This window comes from Palaemon carinicauda, chromosome 31 (assembly GCF_036898095.1).
Source record: "Palaemon carinicauda isolate YSFRI2023 chromosome 31, ASM3689809v2, whole genome shotgun sequence".
Lineage (NCBI taxonomy): Eukaryota > Metazoa > Arthropoda > Malacostraca > Decapoda > Palaemonidae > Palaemon > Palaemon carinicauda.
In genome coordinates, this window is record NC_090755.1 from 52,507,061 (window position 1) to 52,514,013 (window position 6,953).

The window sequence follows — 6,953 nt, forward strand, 5'->3', positions numbered from 1 at the left end:
CTTTTCATTTAAAAGAAAAAAGGGGGAAAAGTGATGAAGTGAACACTATGCAAAGGAAAAAGGAAAATGATATGAATTTCCAAATCCGTTTAAGTTCACGTAGGACGTTTTACAGCTTGTACCACACCCTGAGGAAAACAGAACATTCCAAGAGGGTTTAACAAACATGTAAGATGGATTAATCACAACCAAGGGACAAATGGAATAAAAGAAACCAAAGAATAAACATGCATTGGAAAACAAATTTTTTTATAAACAAAAAGTATTGATACTAAGAAGAGCAAGGCAAGTAGAAGAAAATTCTCCCCTTAAAATATTCGAGACATTTGATGTAGAGTTTCAATACTTTAAATTTACCAGCAAATTTATTTCCTTCTCAAACTGAAAACAGGGTTTAATGAATATAGTTAATGGTAGTGAAAGATTGGCGTGAATGAAAGCATACCGTTATTAAAAGAATGATTCATAATGAAATCTTTGCCTTTGACCTATAAATGAAGTAGCTCCCAGAGTACTTAAATGATTATTTTGTCGAATGAGGCATGAAGAGCCAAACCTGATGAATGGGCGTTAGAAGTGTTGGTGAATATAGCAAAAGATAGAGACCTGACTGATTGCAATAATTACAGACAGTTGCTATGAAAATATATATTATACTTATTTTAAAGAGACTGGAGAGAAAGAGCGATGAAAAGCTGAAAGATTAATAAGCAGGATTTAGAAAAGGTAGTAGTTGCACTGACCAAATTTTCATTCTAAGTGAATCAGATTATAGAAATCCCCTTTTGATGGCATTTGTGGACTATGAAAAGGCAGCCTTTGATAGTGTGAACAGGCCTATTTTATGGAGAGTCCTAAAATATTTTGAAATTCCTCTTAAATATGTATATTAGATTAAATCTGTTCATGGGTATAGCAAGTGTAAAGTTGATGTTAATCAAGTCTGATCAAATGAATTTCCAGTGAACAGCGGAATACTCCAAGGGAATGTGTTGTCACTTATGTTGTTATCGCGTAGAACACTCTGAGATGGTGGAGAAGGATTGGACTGGATTGGTGATAGGAATGTAGCAGGCGTAGAGTATGCTAATGAAGCTGTCCTTGCTAGCAGAACACCACAGGACTTACAATGCTTGCTTAACAGAATGCATGAAATATCACACGAGGTAGGGCTAAGGATGAATAGAAGAAAGACAGATGGTGAAACCGGGGTATGCAATGGAAGATGGAATATAATTAGAAGGAGAAAGGATTAATGAGGTAATCAATTAGGTATTTAGGAACTATGATCTCCAATACAGGGTCTGTAGAATCAAAATTTAATGACATTGAAAAAAGCAAATTCGATAATGGCTAGGTTAAAAAAAATGGAAAATGAAATCGGCTGAAATTACATATAAAAATCAGACTATATATCAGTTTAGTGAGATCAATGTTACTCTATGGACATGAGTCTTGGTATGACAATAAAACAACCTCTAATAGATTTAGTAGATTTGAGAACAAAGCCCTCAGAAGGATATTGGGAGTTAAATGGCAGGACAAGCTTAGAAATGAAACTATAAGAGCGATTACTCGAGTGCCATATGTGGATGAGATCATGATGAGGGGTATATGGAGATGGTTTGGGCATGCTCTTCACACTCCCCAAGAGAGATTAGTTCACCAAACGTTCAACTGGGCGCCGCAAGGCACTAGAAGAGTTGGGAGCCCCAGGCCTACATGGCTAAGGACTATAAAGCGTGAAGCTCGAAATGATGAATAGAGCAGTATAGAATTAAAAGCTCAAGATAGAGATGACTGGTGAAATCTAACCGAGGCCCTTTGCGTTAATAGGCGTAGAATGATGACGATAAGAATAAATGAAATGTTAAATTAATCGAAAGTTTATATTGTTTAAATAAAGTGGAAAATGAGATAGATTTCATAGTGAATGCACTTTACAGTCGAAGAGGTCGGTGACGGCAGAATTACCCCCGAGATTAACTCCGGCGATAATTCTACTGGATCGTGATTACGTCATAATATCCAGTGGGAAAATGGGAAGCTTGTCAATCATGTCAAAAAGGACAGAAGAAAGAGGAAAAAAAAATATATAAAACCGACAGCAAACTAAGAGAGAGAGAGAGAGAGAGAGAGAGAGAGAGAGAGAGAGAGAGAGAGAGAGAGAGAGAGAGAGAGAGAGATACAGTATTTCTTTTCTGGAAAAGTTTATTCCTTTCCACCCTTAAAGGCGAAGCACATCAACCTTAGCGAGATTAATCCTGTTGCAGGGATTAGCGATGAGTGAGGATTTCAAAGGCTCCCGAGTTAAGCCACAACTTCAATGACAAAAAACAAAATTAAAAAACCGTAGTCTATGTTTTATAATACAGGGAGCGAGGTATTCATTGATTTTGTGAATGCAGTGCTAATTATAAGTTTGTTTGTTGCTTTATCTACTATTTACTTCCGATATTGTTGTTAATCTGCGTCCTGATTTAAATAAAGATTACTTCGTGTTTATCAATGTCTGCGCAATTTGGAATAGGGAGTGAAAATGAACGAAGTTGTGAAAATACTTTGTAAATATGTCGCTGTTAAATGAAGAGAAGTAAATACACACACACACACACACACACACACACACACATATATATATATATATATATATATATATATATGTGTGTGTGTGTGTGTGTGTGTGTGTACATGTATATAGACACACACACAAACACCTGTAGTGTAAGGAAATTATTATATAAACATGAGGAAAATAACTTTATAAGTAAAGACAGTACTTTTATAACTAAATATTCCTGGATGAACTCCCAATTAAAACACTTCTACATCTTTTGCACCATAATGCATTTGCATAGAAAGTTCAACAGCAGCATGTCAAATGTAACAACATTCATTGAACCATTCACCCTACTTTTACAGTTTCGAAACCCTTTCACTCCATCAATATTTTATTAGTGAATATTTGCAGTAAGAAATTGATTATTATCAGAGCATTTTGATTGAATTGATATCTAGGAACATCTAGATAGAGGACATGTAATGAGAATACCGTCATGCAAATAATCTTTTATTTTATTGTTACTATTGTTTATAGCCAAGCTGCAAAATAGGAGTGCTACGGGAATAGAGATCTAACATGTAAGCTATAATAAGAACAATGAAACGGGACTCATGTCAATATTTTCAACAGAAAATAATTTCAACAGGTTTGAACTTTAGAATTTCCACCGATTCAACTTTCAGATTAGAGATATCTTTCTATAATCTGGTCATAGCTGGAATAGAATTTTTAAAGCACTAAGTAGAATTAACTGCATACAAGTACTACCCACAAGATGGTACAGTATGGGAAGGTCTGAATGCAAAACCTAATCAGAATTATGAACAGAATCATAGTGACAGCGATTGATGTCTGCATCAGGGATAAGAAATTTAATACATAGCAAGTTTTTGACCAATAGATTAAGGTGGGATTCAGCAGCGAAAGGCCAGATATGAGAATAATATTCAATATATGGTAGACTGAAAAAAGTAAAAGACCTTTCCAAGGGATATTTGATCACCAAACATCTTGACAATTTTTAATATTCAATATTTTAGTGCAATTTAAAAATCAACAAAACCCAAAATAATGCGTAGAATTCTACAAGAGTTGTATACAGTTAAAGAAACTGTCAATGAAAAGATCTGGATGTTGAGGATCCAACGTCCTTGACCAACTTAAATTACAAACTTTTGACTTGTTAGAGTTGAACTTCATCCCTCACATTTTGCACCATGCAATAATTTTCACCATATCTCTAAGAGATTTAGAAACCATAAGTCTATATTCAGGAGATGGGATTGAGGCAAAGAGAGCAGACTGTTTTCTAGACTAAACCGCATTTATAGAGTATGGAAAGCACTGGGCTGAGGAAACTACCATTACTTTAGGAGCCACTTACAGTGTATCAATGAGACGTAAGTGTATATAGCTGTTCTCCTCATAAAACGATTCTATGATGTCAAGGGACCATTTTTAGCTTGAATAGGCATTTCTAGTATGGGGTAATTTTCTCCAAAATGGTCGACAAGAATGTCGCTGAACCCACATTAGCCACAAAGCCTAAAATCTGTATATCTTGCGGACAGAATCTTCTAGATGAAAACTACAAGATACTGTATTAAAAAAAAAAAAAAAAAAAAAAAAAATTCAACATTGGATGAGCACAAATATAAGCAATCTATCAGCAAATTGAGCAGATATAAGGATATGATACATAATTAAATTGTTGACTTGAACAATGAAAGGATAATTCTATGAAAACAAAAGGATTACTTCATTATATCCAGCATTAAGTAATATACGCTCAGCTAAACATAAGTCTTATAATATTAAACAAATAAAAAGATAAATCAAAGGATAATCAAGTAATTAGGTAAAATATTTTACGCACAATTATCTGTGATCTCCACCACTATGTCCATCAGACTGTATAGTAAATGCGTTTTAATTATACCGTGCAACATTGTATAACCAATCAATCAATCATATGGTAAACTTAAAATTCATTTTAAAACTTATTTTAGTGGGAAAATGTCTGTAGCTGCCTTGTCCACCAATGCCTTTATGAATACTGTATACATAGTGGCCCTATGCACTATTATTTTTACAATTGCTTGAACTTCCACAAGAAAAAAATCTTGAGCACGTTACCGAGTTGAAACTCATTAATATGAGTTTGGTCTTGAACAGATCTTGCAATTATGCCGGTTAGGAAAATCTTCAGACATTGGTTCTGTAACTAACCCATCGTGTCTCTTGTTCTTCATATCCATATTGACATGGATCATGAATGTCTGCTTCATCCTTTAATAAACTGGAAAGTCTGTTTGCCAGTGGATACGCACTTTTTATGCACAGCTTCAGACTAGAAGTTGGTGGGACCTTTGTAAAACCCAAATTTTTCAAGTAGTAGTATCTGAAGATGCACAGATATTTCATTCTTTTTAAATCTTTTGACAACATTCGTTTCAAATCTTCCTTTTTTCTAGCATGACGTCTGATAGGCCTTTCTATCCAAAGTTTTTTAGAAGGTATGCATAATCTCGTCTTCGCTTTAGAGCCGGTAATTTTTCAATAATATGATTTTCTACTACCTCACTTTTGTCGTGTACTGGAAGGTATCGTATTGTGTTCCTTTACAGAAAGAGCCTAAAGTTTCTTCAAACTATTAGATAATAGCAAATAACTCACATACATCAGTGTCTGAGAAGTCACTTAGTAAACTTTTGAGATATGTAGATTTAACAGCATGATTAATGTAAATGAAGCATACACTCTTCTAGTACAGCTCTCACCTGAGATTAGTTATTCCAAGTGAAATCTGATCTATTACTTTTTAAAAATGATTCGCCTCCTGTTATCCGAATAAGCACGTCTACAATCATCAATTATGTTGACCAGATTTTCGGTCAGGAGTGCATGAGGCTCAACCCTTTCAACAATTGTGATCAAATTCATATGCAAAGCGTCAATGTTTAATTTACTTTAGACAAAAATAACGCTAACTAAAGCAACGTCATAAATAAGTTAATGTTCATAAATTTTTGAATAAAAGTGTAAAATGGCAGCATATAGAAACCTTTCATAAAAATGTGCTGAAACCTCAGTCTGGTATTATTTAAAATTCATTGGAAAACTTATAATGAGCTCTAGAAAAAACTCGATCTTCCTTCTATGAGGAACTGTCATAAAAAAAGTAAAATGAAATTATTATAAAGGGTTTGAAGGAGAAATATTAATCCTAGGATTTATCCTTGCATTTAAAATTGGGATTAAAACGGACCTCTTAATTTGATATTCATAACAATTGATCCCATATGCATAATGAAAGTGAGTGAATTGTAATTCCTTTGATCATAACAAATGAAGCCTTAAATATGGCTGACCTGGTTTTTTAAGTAAAAGGAGAGCAAGAGAATTTGATTACGGCTTCAGAAAGAGATAATAAAACAAAAATCTTCTCAGCATACTGGCCTTTTGTCTGAACATATAGGCAAAAGGGAAAATTAATAATTCATCTCACTGGAGGTATGGACGATTAGCCATAGAGATATTTCTTTTCGATCTCCGTAAATAAAAGAATTATTTGCTAAAGCAAGAAAGGAAACATTAACCATCACTTCGAAATTTGAAAGAGCCAACCATACACTCAAGAGTTCAGATAAACTATAATTCAGGAACTTTAAGATCTCGACTTTGTAAGTGTTGCCTAAGACCAATATTTCTGAATCAAATACCGTTTTCTTAGTGTTATCTGAGGTAAAACTCCCGGAGAGGAAAACGCAGAGGTGTTAGGATATTTCTTTTTTCACACAAATTCCGCTGCTTAATCAAAGGAGAGAGTATACTACTACATTAGCTGCACACCGACATTTTATCTGAAATACATCAGTATTCACATAACACACACATACAAACATATACTGTGTATATATATATATATATATATATATATATACATATATATATATGTATATATATATATATATATATATATATATATATATATATTCATATTTATATATACATATATATATATATATATATATATATATATATATATATATATATATATATTTATAGATATATACACACACACACATATATATATGTATATATATATATATATATATATATATATATATATATATACAAGTGTATATGCCCCCTGTGGCCGCGGGGGCATATAAAAATTAGAATAGCGCCAACGTTATCCCTGCGTGTCGTAAGAGGCGACTAAAAGGGACGGGACGAGGGGGCTGGGAACCCCCTCTCCTGTAAAAGTATCCTGTGAGACAGCAACAAAGAGATGGAGCTGGGGGGAGAGTGACTGCTCCCCGCACTCTAGTTTTGGGGTGTTTGAATGTGCGTGGATGTAGTACGATAGAGAGTAAAAGATGTGAGA